Below are 20,800 nucleotides of genomic sequence, written 5' to 3' on the forward strand. Positions count from 1 at the left end.
CACGAGTAGCGTACAGACATGAAACACAAACAGAGTCAATAATGCCTAGGGAAAGAACCAAAGGGAGTGATAGATATAGGGAAGGTAATCAGGAAGGTGATGGAGTCCCGGTGAGTCTGATGAGGCGCTGGTGCCCGTAATGGTGGTGACAGATGTGCGTAATAATAAGGAGACTGGTGACCTCGAGCGCCAGAGAGGGTGTATACGTGACATTGGTATTACAGACTTGGTCAAAGACATGTTGAAAATGTCAGTGAAGACACTTGCCAGTTGGTCAGCGCATGCTCGGAGTACACATCCTGGTAATCCATTTGGCCCTGCGTCCTTGTGAATGTTGACTTGTTTAAAGGTCTTACTCACATCGGCTACGGAGAGTGCGATCACACAGTCGTCCGGTACATCTGGTGCTCTCATGCATGCTTCAGTGTTGCCCAACAGTAAATGAAGTAATTTGATAAAAAATAACACTGCAGGGCATTGGAAAAGGTTACTTTCACATTGTGTGGGTGATTGCCTTCGTTTAATATATTTTTGTGCTGTGCATTTCTATTTTCCGATTAATGTAGGCCTAGGGAGTAGGGACAGATCCATCTAGTGACACCTGTTTTTCTCTGGAGGATATTACACAAAGGCAGGACATAAAGGGAAATTAAGAATAACAGTGATTTGTGATATGGTCAAATGTGATAACGCATTGGCTTTGTATTAGTCATTTTTCGATCATTCAGTAATAAGGACTTTTTTATTGCAAACTTTCCACATGCACAAATTCTTAGTAATTCTAGGCAATATAATAAATTAACACAATATGATTGTTTGTATGGTTATTATTTTGTGTGCTTTCCAGTTTTAATGACAAGTAATACATTCTATCAATATTGTTGCCTAATGCAGCATATTATCTATTATACCATAATTATGGATTGATATAATCAAACTCATAACATTGTTTTTCCAAGTTTATGATCTTCATTTTCCTAATTCTCAAATTCGATGCTATTCTGCTCTATTGCACCTCTGGATATTTGTGAGAATGAGAAGAAATAATCCAGCTGTAATTAAGTAGAGAATTAGTAGGGTATTCATGATCCCCTTGTCGAAGACATTTCTGGAGGCTACACAAAACCAAACCAGTCACTCCTAGTCTGGTTTCAGATCAGATCTCTGTCCAGGGGAGACCCCACCCAGCCCATTCCTTGCGTTCCCTTCTTGGACAAGCCTGGCTGCGGCGCACGCGCAGTGTGCAGAGAAGGCCATGTTGAAATTAGGCAGGGATTTTTTTTTCTGACGACGTGTTTTTAAATATTGTATGTTTTTCGTCATTTGTGGTGTCAATGTCCCAACAAATATAAGGACTGGATAACTAAACCGGGGACTTAAAATGGCTTCCACTTTCGACCTTTCAAGGCGAAATCCGCAAGAGGATTTCGAGCTAATACAGAGAATTGGGAGCGGGACCTACGGAGATGTATACAAGGTAACATGGGATTTTAGTTAGACATCGTCTTTTTTGATAAACCATTGATATGCTACCAATAAAGACATTGTTATTAGTAACCTGACTACAGTTTAGGAACTTGGAGTAGCCTTCAGGAGTTTAGCCAGTCGGGCAATAACTTGCCAACAATGGTTGTTGAACTAGTAACGTTATATCCAGGCTGTTAGCATGTTTACCAACTCGCTACAGATGTGTTCCAATTCACAAAGCCCAACGTAAGGAATTCTACCGGTTCTTGTGATAAACGCATACTTATCCCTGTGAAATTCCACGAACGATACTGTTACAATGTTTGTCATCGCTATCCCTAGCACAATAATGGACTAAAGGAGTCTAACATTACTCCTTAGAGTCAAAGGACCTTACATGTTCTGTTTCTTCTTCTATGGTATATTGGCGATCGTACAATGTAGTGTGCTTTCTGCCACCTACTGTACGGGATGGAATCAGGACCCACCCCCCCAAAATAAATAAAAAATAAACGAAACTAAATCAAACAACTTTTCTGATAAAAAAATCTAACAGATCTGATCACTACAAAGGCTCAAGGCGAAAGAGGGTAGGCGGGTCTTCTGGAGCCAGAACCTCTTACAAGTCCCCAAAACAGTTTTGCTGCAGCCACAATTAATGTCCAGTTTCTTAGACTTCTTTGAGACTTGTGCTGTAAACTTTATAACTGTGGCAATGAATGCCATAAAATTCACCTTTTTAACACACGGTATCTTTTGACTGGCAGCAAACATTTACTACAGGCTGTGGTTGGTCCACTACCATGTCTTCGCTAGCATCACTTGTTTTCTCTTCTTTTAATCTCCTCCGCATGGGATATTTGATTGACCGCTCTAACCTTTGCTACCTCAATCACCTTGATTTGGGAACTCAGGATCATGATCACCACCACAATTGCAACACCACTGTCCTTCTACACACAGTAGAAGTATACACACGGTATACTCTGTCTGTCTGCACCTCACTTGAACATGGCCAAATCCTTTACAATTCTTACAGTGCAATGGTTTGCGGACGAAAACTCTTACAGCGTATCTTACATATACAAGCTTCACATGTAGATATTTGCTCTTTATCAAAAAACAACAGGGCCGACAGACTTTCTTATTTTTTCCATTCACCCAATGGGTCAGACGCCGGGCACCAACCACACCAGGATTTCTCTTCAGGTATTCAACCTGAACATACGTCGTCACCCCTGAGATGATTCCTTTGACGGGTTCTCTACTCAGAAGTTCAAAACGTCTCTTATTCATAAAAAAATAAGACCACTCCTGACAAACTCAACTTTTTCTTGTGCATACCTCACCATTTTCGACACCTCAAACGGGTCTCCCACATATGCATCCTTACTCAACAAACGCGTACCAACAACAAGTAATTCGTTATCATTCATATACGTATCCTCCACTCCAATTTTAGACAATTTCCTTTTTGTTCCAGTTTTTGATACTACTGTTGTCCATTCAGAACATTCATCTTCACCAACTTTGCTCATTGCGATGCTTGATTCAACCTCAGCAACCACTTCTGCCATCTTTCCCTCCTCCGCCCCCCCCTCCACATGTTCTGTTTGACCCCAATATAGTTCTAGAATGTTGCTGTAGATTACTGACAATTTAAGATAAAGCTAACATTTCAAACAAACAGACATGACTCAAAAACAAAGAACAAATTACAATTACAAGTCATTAATTATATATATTTTATTTATATCACACACAAAAGTATGTTGACACCCATTCAAATGGATTTAGTGGATTTAGCTTGTTCAGCCACACCCGTTGCTGACCGGTGTATCAAATCGAGCACACAGCCATACAATCTCCATAGACAAACATTGGAAGTAGAATGACCTTACATCGTCATAGGATGCCACCTTTCCAAAAGTCAGTTCGTCAAATTTCTGCCCTACTAGAGCTGCCCCGATCAACTGTAAGCTCTGTCATTGTGATGTGGAAACGTCTAGGAGCAACAATGGCTCAGCTGCGAAATGCGTTATACGGAATGATGAATCACGCTTCAAAACCATGTTTTTCATGGTTTTGGCTAGGCCTCTTAGTTCCAGTGAAAGTACATTTTAACGCTACAGCATACAATGGCATTCTAGATGATTCTCTGCTTCCAACTTTGTGGCAGTAGTTTGTGGAAGGCCCTTTCCTGTTTCAGCATGGCAATGCCCCCGTGCACAAAGTGCGGTCCATACAGAAATGGTTTGTTGAGATTGGTGTGGGAGAACTTGACAGGCCTGCATAGGGCCCTGACCTCAACCCCATCGAACACCTTTGGGATGAATTTTAACGCCGACAGTGAGCCAGGCCTTATCACCGAACATCAGTGCCCGACCACTAATGCTCATGTGACTGAATGATAGCAAGTCCCTGCAGCAATGTTCCAACATCTAGTGGAAAGCCTTCCCAGAAGAATGGAGGCTGTTATGGCAGCCCATGATTTTGTAATGAGATCTTCGACGAGCATGTGTCCACATACATCTGGTCATGTAGTGTATGACCCCTCATTCATGTCAATAGGAATAACACTCATTTTGTATTCCGTTATCAAAAAACTATTAACACTCAATACAACAACAAAAACAGAGTATTTAAATTGTAGTGAATTACTCACTTAAAATGTACCAAGTATAATACATTTTACTTGAACAGTGGGAAGAAAAAGTATGTGAACCCTTTAGAATGACCTGTATTTCTGCATAAATTGGTCATAACATTTTATCTGATCTTCATCTAAGTCACAACAATAGACAAACAGTCTGCTTAAACTAATAACACCCAAACAATTATAATTTTTCATGTCTTTATTGAACACACTGTGTAAACATTCACAGTGCAGGTTGGAAACCCTTGGATTTAATAAAGGTTGACCCTCCTTTGGCAGCAATAACCTCAACCAAATGTTTTCTGTAGTTGTTGATCAGATCTGCACAATGGTCAGGAGGAATTTTGGACCATTCCTCTTCACAAAACTGTTTCAGTTCAGCAATATTCTTAGGATGTCTGGTGTAAACTGCTCTCTTGATGTCATGCCACAGCATCTCAATTGGGTTGAGGTCAGGACTCCAGAAGGCACATTTTCTTCTGTTCAAGCTATTCTGTTGTTGATTTACTTTTGTCTTCTGGGTTGTTGTCCTGTTGCATCACCTAACTTCTGTTGAGCTTCAATTGGCTGACATATAGCCTTACATTCTCCTGCAAAATGTCTTGATAAACTTGAGAATTAATATTTCTATAGATGATAGCAAGCTGTCCAGGCCCAGAGGCAGCAAACCATGATGCTCTCTCCACCCTAGTTTTTCAGTTGGGATGAGGTTTTGATGTTGGTGTGATGTGCCTTTTTTTCTCCACACATAGTGTTGTGTGTTCCTTCCAAACAACTCAACTGTAGTTTCATCTGTCCACAGAATATTTTGCCAGTAGCACTGCAGAACATGCAGATGCTCTTTTGCAAATTTCAGATGTGCAGCAATGTTTTTTTTGGACAGTGGCTTCTTCCGTAGTGTCCTCCCATGAACACCATTCTTGTTTAGTGTTTTATGTATTCTAGACTTGTCAACAGAGATGTTAGCATCTTCCAGAGATTTCTGTAAGCCTTTAGCTGAGACTCTAGGATTCTTTTTAACCTCATTCAGCATTCTGCACTGTGCTCTTGCAGTCATCTTTGCAGGACAGCCACTCCTAGAGAGAGTAGCAACAGTGCTGAACTTTCTCCATTTATAGACAATTTGACTTACTGTGGACTGATGACCATCAAGGATTTTAGAGATACTTTTGTAACCCTTCCCAGCTTTATGCAAGACAACCATTCTTAATCGTCAGCATCACAGTAAAATTAACTTTCAGATTCAAAAATGGCAAAACGGAAGATACTCTCAAACTTATATGTTCACGAAGGTAGCTGGAAAATGGGAAAGTTGGCACTGAAAGAGTATAATCTGAGACGACATTAGATCAAAAAAGCCAAATCACAAGGCCAGGCTGCTCAAGGCCAATTTTGTGATTGTTCATGATTAAAGTTTGTGATGAAGTTTGCCCAGAAAAAAGGCAACTCTTTTTAAATGTGAGTCTGAGCAGAAACACCATTGCCGAGAGAGTAGACCAGTTGTCCATCAATCTAAAAGAGCAGCTTGTGAAAAAGGGAAAAGATTTTATTGCATATGACATTGCCCAGTTGTCAATTTTCATCCGCGGAGTTCAACTCGTGACAGGCTTTACGTCCTATGCATGGCACAACAAGATGTGTAAATGAGATGGAGCTGCCACTCGTGGGTTTATGCTTTTGCAAGAGGAAAACGCGACAGGTGAGCTGACAGCTTATCATTGTATCATACACCAGGAAGCGTTGTGCGGTAAAGCCTTGAAAATGGAGCATGTAATGAGCATCATCACGCGCACAGTTAACTTTATCAGAGCCAAAGGTTTGAATCACCGCCAGTTCAAGGCATTTCTGACGGAGTTAGAAACGGAGCATGGTGATTTGCCTTATCACACAGAGGTGCGATGGCTAAGCCAGGGAAAGGTGCTTCAAAGATGTTTCGAGCTTCGTGAGGAGATTTGTCTGTTCTTGGACAGCAAAGGGAAAGACACAACACAACTCCGAGACGAAATGTTTCTGTGTGAAATGGCTTTTCTGTGTGACATTACGAGTCATCTGAATGCAATAAACTTGCAGCTGCAGGGTCGGGATCGTGTCATCTCTGATATGTACAGTACAGTGAAGGCATTTAAAACCAAACTGACTCTGTGGGAGACGCAGATGCGGAAAGAAAATTTGAGCCACTTTCCCAGCTGCCAGACCATGAAAGAGAAGCTCTCTACCAGTGCGTTCCCGAGCACACAGTTGGCTGATAAAATAGGTATGCTTGCCGCTGACTTTCGACGCCGATTTGCTGACTTTGAAGCACAAAAAAGCAAGTTGGAACTGCTCGGTAACCCATTTGCTGTTGACGTGGAAAGCTCACCACCAAACCTCCAAATGGAGTTGATTGACCTCCAATGCAATGATGCACTGAGGGCAAAATATGCGGCAGTGGGTGCTGCGGAGTTCGCCCGTTTCCTCCCCGGCACAATGCCCCAGCTGCGCATCCAGGCTGCTCAAACGTTGTCTATGTTTGGCAGCACATACCTGTGTGAACAACTGTTTTCTTTGATGAACCTGAACAAAACATCACACAGAAGTCGACTTACTGCTGAACACCTCCACTCAATTCTGAGGCAAAGCCTTCGAACATTGATGAACTTTGGAAAAGTGTATCACCCTCAACCTCAAACAAGTGAACATTACTGTGCAATCACATATTTAGAGTTTTTACTCAGTTCAGTTAAAATTTAATATTTGTTTTCACTGCAGTTACTTCTCCTTAAACAAAGTGTTGTTTTTGATTAATAGATTTTTGCACTTTATTTTTTTGTATTTCAATCCAATTATATTTTAAAAATATTTCAGTTGAGTGGATGATAGAAAATTGCTATTATTGTTTTTTCTTTGAAGTAAATTTAGCCCACTTTTGCTAAAATAGAAAATATAGTCTACTGATGGTGCCTTGAATACCGGTTTCTTTCATTTAATGTTCATGTTATGGGGATATTTATATAAAGGAAATTTGTCTTTTGTGTCTGTTGAAAATTAAAGATTACTGACAGAGCCATAAGAAAATATTGCTTTATTTATCTGATCATATTGTAATATATTTGTTAGGTTTTCAGTACAATTAGGTTCACTAGACTATATGCGTCATTTAAAAATTTTTATGCTTTCCGGCCCTCGTCTTGTAGCTGATTTTTTTAGTCATTGACACCCCTGGCCTAGGGGTTCACATACTTTTTCCAACCTACAATTTTTAAATGATGTATTCAATATAGACAAGAAAAATACAATTTGTGTGTTAACAGTTTAAGCACACTGAGTTTGTCTATTGATGTGAGTTAGATGAAGATCAGATCACATTGTATGTCAAATTTATGCAGAAATCCAGGTAATTCCATACTTTTTCTTGCCACTGTAAATATTATCTACATATCAATAGAACAATTATCCAACATTTGACCAGAGGACAATTATTCAGAAAGTATTTCAAAGCCCACACAAAGTATGCTATTTGATTGACAATGATTCCTACTTCTGTAACAACGTAAAAATTCAAAACTATTCAGAGACTTTCAAAATGTGGGTAACCTCTCTCAATAATATTTAGAATAGACCAGGCCTGACACAAAATGTAGAAATAGTAGCCTATTTCAACAACAGTTCAGTGAATGCAACAAGTATTAGATAGAGAAGATACAAAACACAACTGTTACAGAGACAATAAAATATTTGTAGGAGAAATTCCTATTTCACACTGTCACTGTAGTATTGGCATTTAGCCTACAACATGTCATGGAACTTCTGGAAGCTCTACACTATCCTGCAAAGTTGCACATAACACGCTGAGTACCCAAAAGAGATTTCTACACATCTCCCACTCTTTGCCCTGCATCCACTCCAGATGCACACTCTCTTGCGCCCTTCAAACTTCACCTGCTTTCAAATTAGTTACAACTCAGCCCCCCCCCTTCCTGCTACTGTAGCCATATCAGAAAGTGAATGCACAAGCTGCATTTTGAACGCCTTCAGGGACCAGCGTCTGGTGTTTCTGGGAAGGGGCCTTTGTAGAGTCTCCCAAAATGTACGCATTTATGATGGCAATGTTGAGCATCCCCCAAAACACACACTTCCACAACACGTGACGCAGATAGCTAATTGTCTTCTTGTTTTCTTAAACATGTATAACATGCCATATTTTCAATGTGGGAACCCTAACCTTTAAAGATGTGTATCAATATATACAGTTGAAGTTGGAAGTTTACATACACCTAAGCCAAATACATTTAAACTCAGTTTTTCACAATTCTTGACATGTAATCCTAGTAAAAATTCCCTGTCTTAGGTCAGTTAGGATCACCACTTTATTTTAAGAATGTGAAATGTCAGCATAATAGTAGAGTGAATGATTTATTTCAGCTTTTATTTCTTTCATCGCATTCCCAGTGGGTCAGACGTTTACATACACTCTATTAGTGTTTGGTAGCATTGCCTTTAAATTGCTTAACTTGGGTCAAATGTTTCAGGTAGCCTCCACAAGCTTTCCACAATAAGTTGGGTGAATTGTGGCCCATTCCTCCTGACAGAGCTGGTATAACCGAGTCAGTTTTGTAGGCCTCCTTGCTCACACATGCTTTTTCAGTTCTGCCCACAAATGTTCTATAGGATTGAGGTCAGGGCTTTGTGATGGCCACTCCAATACCTTGACTTTGTTGTCCTTAAAACTTCTTAGGGATAGGCCCCTTTTTTCTCAATTTCCTGTCTGAATGACGTGCCCAAACAACAAAATATTGGCTGATTTCTTTTGATTATCCCACGAAGTCAAGCACTGAGTTTGAAGGTAGGCCTTGAAATACATCCACAGGTACACCTTCAATTGACTCAAATGATGTCAATTAGCCAATCAGAAGCTTCTAAAGCCATGACATCATTTTCTGGAATTTTCCAAGCTGTTTAAAGGCACAGTCAGCTTAGTGTATGTAAACTTCTTTCCCACTGGAATTGTGATACAGTGAATTATAATTGAAATCATCTGTCTGTAAACAATTGTTGGAAAAATGATTTGTGTCATGCACAAAGTAGATGTCCTAACCGACTTGCCAAAACCATAGTTTGTTAACAAGAAATTTGTGGAGTGGTTAAAAAACAAGTTTTAATGACTCCAACCTAAGTGTATGTAAACTTCCGACTTCAACTGTATCTATCTATATCTCTCTCTCTCGCTGATATGAAAGATAAGGAACTGTTATATTTAACAATGTACAGTGTATATATATATCAAGATGGACAGGAAAAGTAGTTTACAGATGATGACATTAGTTTTCCTATTGTTATATTCAAAGTAGCCTATCTTTAACAAATTGTAGTTTCAGGCCCAAGAAAACGATAGCTCAAGGGGCTCCCAAAGTTAAAAATGCTGGCTTATACGGTTAATTGTTTCTCAGTTTCAACTTATTATGTGAATGTGGGTCATGTATTGAAATGCACCCCAATATTTTTTCTGCATAATCTTTGGCTAAGCTTGAATATTTTAAAAAGCCTACTTTGTTTTTCTACCCCTTATGAAAGGTGCATAGATGACTGGCCATATAATGAGTTTCTATCCATACTTCAACGTTGGGATTCAACCCACTCGTCGATCTTTTCATTCTGAAGGCCTTAGCTTACAAGCACCCGAGTGGGCAGTTAGGCCAGAAAATGAGCTACTACACCAAAGTAAGTTGGCCCATATCACTTTAAGTTACCAACACTACATACTAAACCATCCCTCTTGATTTACATTTGTTTCTTACTTTCTTTCATGAAATACTTTTATTTTTTACTTTTTATTTAACCTTTAAGTCAGTTAAGAACAAATTCTTATTTACAATGACAGCCTACCCTGGCCAAACCCGGACAACACTGGACCAATTGCGAGCTGCCCAATGTGACTCCCGATCACGTCCGGATGTGATACAGCCTGGAATCGAACCAGGGACTGTAGTGACGCCTCTTGCACTGAGATGCAATGCCTTAGACCGCTGTGCAACTCGGGAACGAGTATTTAAATGCCTGGTAATAATTGATGCGAACATGGGTAATTAAAATCAAATCATAATTCTGTCATGAAAGTTGGCGCAAGGTTATTAACAAGCACTTATATATACGCTAACTTCTTTTTATCAACAGTGCCCACAATGCCCCTAAATAAGAGGGATAAGGGAGATAGCCTATGCCACAATGAATCAAGACAATAATCCCAAGCACACATCAAAATCCACAAAGAAATTACCATTTCGGTCTCAGGACATGAAACCCATTGAAAACCTGTGATTTGAATTAAAGAGCCGGATGCAGTCCTTAAGCACAGACAAAGGATATCAAGGATCTGGAATTATTCTGTATGTAGGAATGGTCTAAGAATCCCTCCCAATGTGTTCTCCAACTCATAAAACATTTTAGAAAAAGGCTCCGTGCCCTTATTCTTGCAAGGTGAGGTATTGAAAACAGGGGTGTCAATCATTTTGACCCCTACCTTTCTTGAGGAAAAAAAATATTACCTGTTGAACAAAATCTCTTTCTCTGAGCAATTGTATTAGTATAAAATAATATAATTTCTGTTGCTTACAATATAGCTCAGTATTTTCATTATTTTATACAGTCATTCTTGTTAAAATATTTTGATCAATAATTTCGGACCCACTTTTAGACAAACGTGCCAATTGAGTTGATCACCAAAATAATTTGAAGTGCATTCTATTATTAATATATTGACAAAACCCAGTTGACTACATTTTTAAAACTGCCTAGATGGAGTTGCTATTCAAAATGCAGAAATAATGAAAGCCATAATTGTTCCATTTATCTGTTTTCTTTGCCTATAGCATGCAGCCAATTTCATAGCTGCTGGGTTGTTTTCAGTCATCAGCATCATCTATGCAAGTGAGAACATTTGCTAACATGGGAATGTACCCTACATTCCCGAAAACACTTGCATGATTGCAATACCAAGACTAAGGAGGCTCAAGGAGGCTTTGTAGTGGTGATTTACCTAGCTGCAATGTGAAAGCATTCCCCTAGGTACAGCTCTAGGATCAGCTGCCCATCACCCAATCCTAACCTTAACCATTAATGGGGAAAATGCTGAACTGACCCAAGATCTGTGTCTAGGGGCAACTTCACCCTACTCCCATTTGGCTCCATAAGATTCCTTAAGATAACATTTTTGCATGTGAAAAAATGCTAACGAAATGTCTGAGTTCCTCCAGTGTTTTTTTGTGAGTAGGAGGACTTGGCTGTTCCAGACAGTGTGCATCTTGGTAACAATGCAGATAGCCCGGTTAGCCAATGTGCGGAGGCACTGGTTGGTCGGGCCAATTAAGGTAGTATGTACATGAATGTATAGTTAAAGTGACTATGCATATACGATAAACAGAGAGTAGCAGCAGCGTAAAAGGTTGTTGTACTGGCACCACACGGCCAGGTCTCTGACCTCCCTATAGGCTGTCTCGGCGTTGTCAGTGATCAGGCCACTGTTGTGTCATCAGCAAACTTAATGATAGTGTTGGAGTTGTGCCTGGCCATGCAGTCATGGGTGAACAGCGAGTACAGGTGAGGACTGAGCACTCACCCCAGAGGGGCCCCCTTGTTGAGGATCAGCGTGGTAGATGTGTTGTTACATACCCTTACCATCTGGGGGCAGCCCGTCAGGAAGTCCAGGATCCAGTTGCAGGGGGAGGTGTTTAGTCCCAGGGTCCTTAGCTTAGTGATGAGCTTCGTGGGCACTATGGTGTTGAATGCTGAGCTGGAGTCAATGAACAGCATTCTCACATAGGTGTTTCTTTTGTCCAGGTGGGAAAGGGCAGTGTGGAGTGCAATAGAGATTGCATCATCTGTGGATCTGTTGGGGCGCTCCGCAAATTAGAGTAGGTCTAGGGTTTCTGGGATAATGGTGTTGTGAGCCAGCCTTTCAATTCAAATTTCAAATCAAATGTATTTATATAGCCCTTCTTACATCAGCTGATATCTCAAAGTGCTGTACAGAAATCCAGCCTAAAACCCCAAACAGCAAGCAATGCAGGTGTTGAAGCACGGTGGCTAGGAAAAACTCACTAGAAAGGCCAAAACTTAGGAAGAGACCTAGAGAGGAACCAGGCTATGAGGGGTGGCCAGTCCTCTTCTGGCTGTGCCGGGTGGAGATTATAACAGAACATGGCCAAGATGTTCAAATGTTCATAAATGACCAGCATGGTCAAACAATAATAATCACAGTAATTGTCAAGGGTGCAGCAAGTCAGCACCTCAGGAGTAAATGCCAGTTGGCTTTTCATAGCCGATCATTCAGAGTATCTCTACCGCTCCTGCTGTCTCTAGAGAGTTGAAAACAGCAGGTCTGGGACAGGCAGCACGTCCGGTGAACAGGTCAGGGTTCCATAGCCGCAGGCAGAACAGTTGAAACTGGAGCAGCAGCACGGCCAAGTGGATTGGGGACAGCAAGGAGTCATCATGCCAGGTAGTCCTGAGGCATGGTCCTAGGGCTCAGGGCCTCCGATAGAGAGAAAGAAAGAGACAATTAGAGAGAGCGTACTTAAATTCACGCAGGACACCGGATAAGACAGGAGAAGTACTCCAGATATAGACAGGAGACAGGAAGGGTCAGGAGACACTGTGGCCCCGTCTGATGATACCCCCGGAGAGGGCCAAACAGGAAAGATATAACCCCACCCACTTTGCCAAAGCACAGGCCCCACATCACTAGAGGGATATCTTCAACCACCAACCATCCTGAGACAAGGCCGAGTATAGCCCACAAAGATCTCCGCCACGGCACAACTAAAGGGGGGGGGGGGGGGGGGGACCGGAAGATCACGTCAGTGACTCAACCCACTCAAGTGACGCACCCCTCCTAGGGACGGCATGGAAGAGCACCAGCAAGCCAGTGACTCAGCCCCTGTAATAGGGTTAGAGGCAGAGAATCCCAGTGGAGAGAGGGGAAGCGGCCAGGCAGAGACAGCAAGGGAGGTTTGTTGCTCCAGAGCCTTTCACCTACGTTCACCTTCACACTCCTGGGCCAGACTTCACTCAATCATATGACCCACTGAAGAGATGAGTCTTCAGTAAAGACTTAAAGGTTGAGACCGAGTCTGCGTCTCTCACATGGGTAGGTAGACCATTCCATAAAAATGGAGCTCTATAGGAGAAAGCCCTGCCTCCAGCTGTTTGCTTAGAAATTCTAGGGACAATTAGGAGGCCTGCGTCTTGTGACCTTAGCGTACGTGTAGGTATGCATGGCAGGACCAAATCGGAAAGATGGGTAGGTGCAAGCCCATGTAATGCTTTGTAGGTTAGTAGTAAAACCTTGAAATCAGCCCTTGCTTAACAGGGAGCCAGTGTAGGGAGGCTAGCACTGGAGTAATATGATAAAAATGTTTGGTTCTAGTCAGGATTCTAGCAGCTGTATTTTGCACTAACTGAAGTTTATTTAGTGCTTTATCCGGGTAGCCGGAAAGTAGAGCATTGTAGTAGTCTAACCTAGAAGTAACAAAAGCATGGATTATTGTTTCTGCATCATTTTTGGACAGAAAATGTCTGATTTTTGCAATATTACGTAGATGTGAAAAAGCTGTCCTTGAAACAGTCTTGATATGTTCGTCAAAATAGAGATCAGGGTCCAGAGTAACGCCGAGGTCCTTCACAGTTTTATTTGAGACGACTTTACAGCCATCAAGATTAATTGTCAGATCAACAGAATATCTCTTTGTTTCTTGGGACCTAGAACAAGCATCTCTGTTTTGTATGAGTTTAAAAGTAGAAAGTTTGCAGCCATCCACTTCCTTATGTCTGAAACACATGCTTCTAGCGAGGGCAATTTTGGGGCTTCACCATGTTTCATTGAAATGTACAGCTGTGTGTCATCCGCATAGCAGTGAAAGTTAACATTATGTTTTCGAATGACATCCCCAAGAGGTAAAATATATAGTGAAAACAATAGTGGTCCTAAAACGGAACCTTGAGGAACACCGAAATTTACAGTTGATTTGTCAGAGAACAAACCATTCACAGAGACAAACTGATATCTTTCCGACAGATAAGATCTAAACCAGGCCAGAACTTGTCCGTGTAGACCAATTTGGGTTTTCCAATCTCTCCAGAAGAATGTGGTGATCGATGGTATCAAAAGCAGCACTAAAGTCTAGGAGCATGAGGACAGATGCAGAGCCTCGGTCTGACGCCATTAAACGGTCATTTACCACATTCACAAGTGCAGTCTCAGTGCTATGATGGGGTCTAAATAATTTCACGGCTACAGACTTGAGTGCTGTGGGTCAGTAGTCATTCAGGCAGGTTACCTTAGTGTTCTTGGGCACAGGGACTATGGTGGTCAGCTTGAAACATGTTGGTATTACAGACTCAGACAGGGAGAGGTTGAAAATGTCAGTGAAGACACTTGCAAGTTGGTCAGCGCATGCTCGGAGTACACGTCCTGGTAATCCGTCTGGCCCTGCTGCCTTGTGAATGTTAACCTGTTTAAAAGTCTTACTCACATCGGCTGCAGAGAGCATGATCACGCAGCCGCCTGGAACAGCTGATGTTCTCATGCATGTTTCAGTGTTACTTGCCTCGAAGCAAGCATAGAAGTAATTTAGCTCGCGGCTGTGCTTCCCTTTGTAGTCTGTAATAGTTTGCAAGCCCTGCCACATCCAACAAACATCAGAGCCGGTGTAGTACGCTTGGATCTTAGTCCTGTATTGATGCTTTGCCTGTTTGATGGTTCGTCGGAGGGCATAGCGGGATTTCTTATAAGCTTCTGGGTTGGAGTCCCGCTCCTTGAAAGCGGTAGCTCTAACCTTTAGCTCAGTGCGGACGTTGCTTGTAATGTATGGCTCCTGGTTGGGGTATGTACGTACAGTCACTGTGGGGATGACGTCATCGCTGCACTTATTGATGAAGCCAGTGACTGATGTGGTGTACCACTTTTAAATGTTTTATTTAACCTTTATTTAACTAGGCAAGTCAGTAAAGAACAAATTCTTATTTACAGTGATGGCCTACCGGGGAACAGTGTTCAGGGGCAGAACGACAGATTTTTACCTTGTCAGCTCTGGGATTCGATCCAGCAACCTTAGGCTACGCTCTAACCACTAGGCTACCTGCCACCCCAAAACAGTCCTGTAGCTTAGCATCTGCTTCATCTGACCACTTTTTTTATTGACCGAGTCACTGGTGCTTCCGGCAGATTAGCCCCTCGTCGCCAGATCCTTACAAGGCACCCCGATCTCATTCCGCGATATCTATGTCTCTTTCTCCTGCTAATAACGGGATGAGGGCCTTGTCTGGAGTAAATCCCTCTCGTCCGGTAGCAGCAACATTATGTACAAAAACTTACAAACAATGCGAAAAACAAACAAAATAGCACACGGTTGGTTAAGAGCCCATAAAACTGCGGCCATCCCCCCCTCTTCACTCAATTGAACTATTAACAACTACTTCTCTGATAGAGTTCAGTGTGTCAAATCGGAGGGTCTGCTGTCCGGACCTCTGGCAGTCTCTATGGGGGTGCCACAGGGTTCAATTCTTGGACTGACTCTCTTCTCTGTATACATCAATGAGGTGCTCTTGCTGCTGGTGAGTCTCTGATCCACCTCTACGCAGACGACACCATTCTGTATACTTCTGGCCCTTCTTTGGACACTGTGTTAACAACCCTCCAGGCAAGCTTCAATGCCATACAACTCTCCTCCCGTGGCCTCCAATTGCTCTTAAATACAAGTAAAATTAAATGCATGCTCTTCAACCGATCGCTACCTGCCCGCCTGTCCAACATCACTACTCTGGACGGCTCTGACTTAGAAAACGTGGACAACTACAAATACTTAGGTGTCTGGTTAGACTGTAAACTCTCCTTCCAGACCCATATCAAACATCTCCAATCCAAAGTTAAATCTAGAATTGGCTTCCTATTTCGCAACAAAGCATCCTTCACTCATGCTGCCAAACATACCCTTGTAAAACTGACCATCCTACCAATCCTCGACTTTGGCGATGTCATTTAAAAATAGGCTCCAATACCCTACTCAACAAATTGGATGCAGTCTATCACAGTGCAATCCCTTTTGTCACCAAAGCCCCATATTCTACCCACCATTGCGACCTGTACGCTCTCGTTGGCTGGCCCTCGCTTCATACTCGTCGCCAAACCCACTGGCTCCATGTCATCTACAAGACCCTGCTAAGTAAAGTCCCCCCTTATCTCAGCTCGATGGTCACCATAGCATCTCCCACCTGTAGCACACGCTCCAGCAGGTATATCTCTCTAGTCACCCCCAAAACCAATTCTTTCTTTGGCTGCCTCTCCTTTCAGTTCTCTGCTGCCAATGACTGGAACGAACTACAAAAATCTCTGAAACTGGAAACACTTATCTCCCTCACTAGCTTTAAGCACCAACTGTCAGAGCAGCTCACAGATTACTGCACCTGTACATAGCCCACCTATAATTTAGCCCAAACAACTACCTCTTTCCCTACTGTATTTAATTAATTTATTTATTTTGCTCCTTTGCACCCCATTATTTTTATTTCTACTTTGCACATTCTTCCATTGCAAATCTACCATTCCAGTGTTTTACTTGCTATATTGTATTTACTTTGCCACCATGGACTTTTTTTGCCTTTACCTCCCATATCTCACCTCATTTGCTCACATCGTATATAGACTTGTTTATACTGTATTATTGACTGTATGTTTGTTTTACTCCATGTGTAACTCTGTGTCGTTGTATGTGTCGAACTGCTTTGCTTTATCTTGGCCAGGTCGCAATTGTAAATGAGAACTTGTTCTCAACTTGCCTACCTGGTTAAATAAAGGTGAAATAAAAAAATATTGTAATGGACACCATAGCAGTTGTTTGCTAACAAATGGCTTATAATTAGGAGCTCTACTCAGTATAAGCTTGGCGATATGGCCAAAATATCATATCACCTATTTTAAAACATTTGGACGGTATTTTTGTTTTTGATTAATAAAAGTTCTAAATTTGCTTTGAGTAGTGTGTGACCCTAGGGTGGCAACACATATATTCTAAGTGATTTCAATAGGTCTTTCTTAATTCTGATTGTTTTATACTGTTCAATTCAACTTCAACCATAAAGAATTCCCTACATTTCAATCAATTTCTGCATTTCCTGCACTCTTTTGAGATAATTTCCACACTACCACATAGGGCTGCATGAATTGGGCCAAAAAACTAGGCCTTATTATTAACAAAATGTTACAATTGCAATTTGACTTGCGATTTAGATCAATTTCAAATATTTTTTTTGAGTTACAGTTCATTTAAGGAAATCAGTCTATTTAAATAAATAAATTAGGCCCTAATCTATGGATTTCACATGACTGGGAATACAGATAATGCATCTGTTGGTCACAGATAAAAACACAAAAAAAGTAGGTGTGTGGATCGGAAAACCAGTCAGTATCTGATGTGACCACCGTTTGCCTCATGCAGTGCGACACATCTCCTTTGCATAGAGTTGATCAGGCTGTTAATTGTGGACTGTGGAATGTTCTCCCTCTCCTCTTCAATGGCTGTGCAAAGTTGCTGGATATTGGCAGAAACTGGAAAACACTCGTACACGTCGATCCATAGCACCCCAAACATGCTCAAACCCTCCCTAACCCGGACGACGCTAGGCCAATTGTGCCCCACGGACCTCCCGGTCGCGGCCGGTTACGACAGAGCCTGGGCACGAACCCAGAGTCTCTGGTGGCACAGCTGGCGCTGCAGTACAGCGCTCTTAACCACTGCGCCACCCAGGAGGCTACAAATGCGCTCCTTGAGTGACATGGGGAGGGGCTAAGTCTGTGTTGAAAGTGGCACGGAGAGTGCGGACAGGGATGACCAAAGTAGCGGTGTAAACTATAAAAATGGATGTTACACACGGCGTATCACATTTAACATACCAACTTTCAAATTCAGTTATATAAGGTAAAGTGAAAAACCCTAACTGTTCCATGCAGCAATACCGGTATATAGTAAAATACGGTATACCGTCCAGCCCTACTTAGGCTGTGTCTCTCTACTATGACATTCTTATGACTTTGACATGAGTGTTATAGCATGGTCATGATAGTAAGTGTTAACTGTTATTGTAATGAACACCAAGTCCATGTAGTTGACAATGGACTGACCCTAACATATATTTATGTAGTTGGTTCTGTATATTAACAAATATACATGAGTTCTAACTTAATTTAATTTCTAACATAAGTTGTTAGTTTACAATTGTACAACTTATGCTTCCTGCGTATAAAAGCCACGACGGCTGCTGGAATGCCCCGAATGCAAGATTAGTAATTTCTGTGAGTCACACGGTGGAGGAACATGTTGCCTGTAGCCTACTGTAAGCTGTAAGTGGCACTTCACTTTTTAATATGGGAAACGGCTGTGAGGATTCTTCTTTAACATATCAATTATATGTGGAAATATGTGTTTAAGTGAACATTAGCAAGCTAGCAGCTTGATGAAACCAAGTGAATTCTCTCCTCCCTCTCTCCCCGGATTTAGCTTGTGGCTATCACTGTCTAGCTGGCTAGGTTTAGGATATTTACTAGTCCATACCAGTGACAAACTTAGCTATGTATTCGATATATGGCAATACACAAAATCTATCTCACTTATTTTTCCAACCAGAAAGAAATGGTCACAAATGTATTCAGAAAAAGAGGACAAGGATAGCTAGCTGTTAGCAGCTGCCTCTTCAACGAGAAGAGACTGTGGCGACATTGATCCTAAAATCAAAAAATAAACTTCCACCCTCCAAAGAAAGCATGGCTCTCAGGCTTCCCCGAAATGCCGGCAGATCCGGATCCATGGCCGAAGCGTGGCATTTCAGTTGCGCCCGCACCTGGCAAGCTGTATAGGTAACTCCCGGAGCCACAGAATGGCCAAATTACCACAACATGCAGCCCCCACAAACACCTTGCAAAACTTGCTCTATACAGAAATGGTGACATCCATCACGGCCAAAATTATTATTTCCCATAGGCTTGTACTGTCTATAGAAAAGGTTGGTGATCACTGCTAAGTCAAGATCACGTTCGCAGTTAAAAAGCAAGCCGAGATCTACTGCTCAGATTTTTTTCTAAACATAACTTAAAATTTAAGCCTATGCAACATTAATAAAAACAGTTCGGTAGGACTGAAGTTTGTGCAGTAGGCCATATACTGTATTAACACGGCCTATTGGCTATGTGCTTGGCCTGACAATATTGTTCTTTTTAAGACCATATTATAATTCAAAACTCAAGCTTTGATAACAAAATGGATCTGTTGTTGTATCACTTGCGAGGCACAGCTTTTTTATTTTACTAGACTGATGGTACTGTACCTGCATCTATTGGTCAGTCTCGACGGGAGGGAGGGAGCGAGCAGCAGAGGGTCTGCCTCTCACTGTCCCTGCTCTCTCGTTTCCTCCATTGAGACTGACCAGAGTGGTTAAACCATCCTCCCACTCCTTTTAAATTGCTGAACTGCCTGTTTGGACAGTATGTCAGGCTTAGATTGGGTTGTTTTGATAGTTCTGCGGCTTCTATGCGTCGAGAAAATGGTTTTGTATTGATTTCAACAATCTGAGGAAGCCCTATTGTCCGGGGAGGGAGTGTGTCAGTGTGGAGTTGGGATGGAAAGAGGAAAAATTGAGGGGAGGAGGGCGAGGGAGGCAGATAGATAGATAAATAGAGAAAAAGAGTGAGAGAACGTGGACAAGAGATATAGTGAGAGGAAGAGTGCGGGTCTGAAGGAAATATGGTTGTAGTGTCTTAACACTTAGTACTTATTTATGTAATAAGAAAGACTTGGAATACAAGCAATTGAACTGGAGCTTCACATTTACTCAAAACTAGTTAGTACCAGAATAACATAGAACAATACTGCGCATGACCAAGGGTGCAACCCTGACTTTGAACACCTCTGGCTCTGATACATTGCCGGCAGTGGTTTATTTGAAGGGTATGTACATAAGGCCTTCATAACACATTCATAAGAGGTATATGAGCGGTTCATAAATTCTTATGTCACAACTGCTTTAAAATAGCCTAACACTTTGTTTAAATGTGTTGTCATAATGCCTTTGGTCATAAGCACTACTTAATTGACATTACATAAGTTGACAAATGATGTCACATAACCAGACCCTAAACCCATCTCCTTATTTTGTGCTTGAATGACATGCTTATGACATCTCTATGTAGGCATTATAAAGAAGCTTTTAAATAATGAATAAATTTTTCTAACATTAAAGAATGGAGTTAATGGTCAGACACTGAAATCACACTAGACTGTCGTTCACAGGCACTTTGTATGAACTTGTATCCACATCCTGGAATCATCTAAAACACCCTATTCAGGAGTCAAATGCTTAGAATAATTAAAGGCCTCCTTTTTTTCTGTCTTAGTACCCTTTGGGCCTCCCATCTACCCCATTTCTGTCTTAGCACCCTTTGGGGCCCCCCATCTACCCCATTTCTGTCTTAGCACCCTTTGGGCCTCCCATCTACCCCATTTCGGTCTTAGCACCCTTTGGGCCCGCCCATCTACCCCATTTCTTTCTTAGCACCCTTTGGGCCCCCCATCTACCCCTTTTGTGTCTTTCTGGCTATAGTTAGCAGTAAGGATGTGCATATTTCCCTTACAAGACAATTCAAAACGTATCTATTGG

At 41.7% G+C, this 20,800-nt stretch overlaps 1 pseudogene; it reads left to right on the top strand.

The window, feature by feature from the left end:
* Positions 1–1,259: 1,259 nt before the first annotated feature.
* The window catches only part of LOC139364540 (mitogen-activated protein kinase kinase kinase kinase 3-like), a 95,994-nt pseudogene continuing 76,453 nt past the window's right edge, over positions 1,260–20,800 (top strand).

Source organism: Oncorhynchus clarkii, chromosome 13, assembly GCF_045791955.1.
Source record: "Oncorhynchus clarkii lewisi isolate Uvic-CL-2024 chromosome 13, UVic_Ocla_1.0, whole genome shotgun sequence".
Lineage (NCBI taxonomy): Eukaryota > Metazoa > Chordata > Actinopteri > Salmoniformes > Salmonidae > Oncorhynchus > Oncorhynchus clarkii.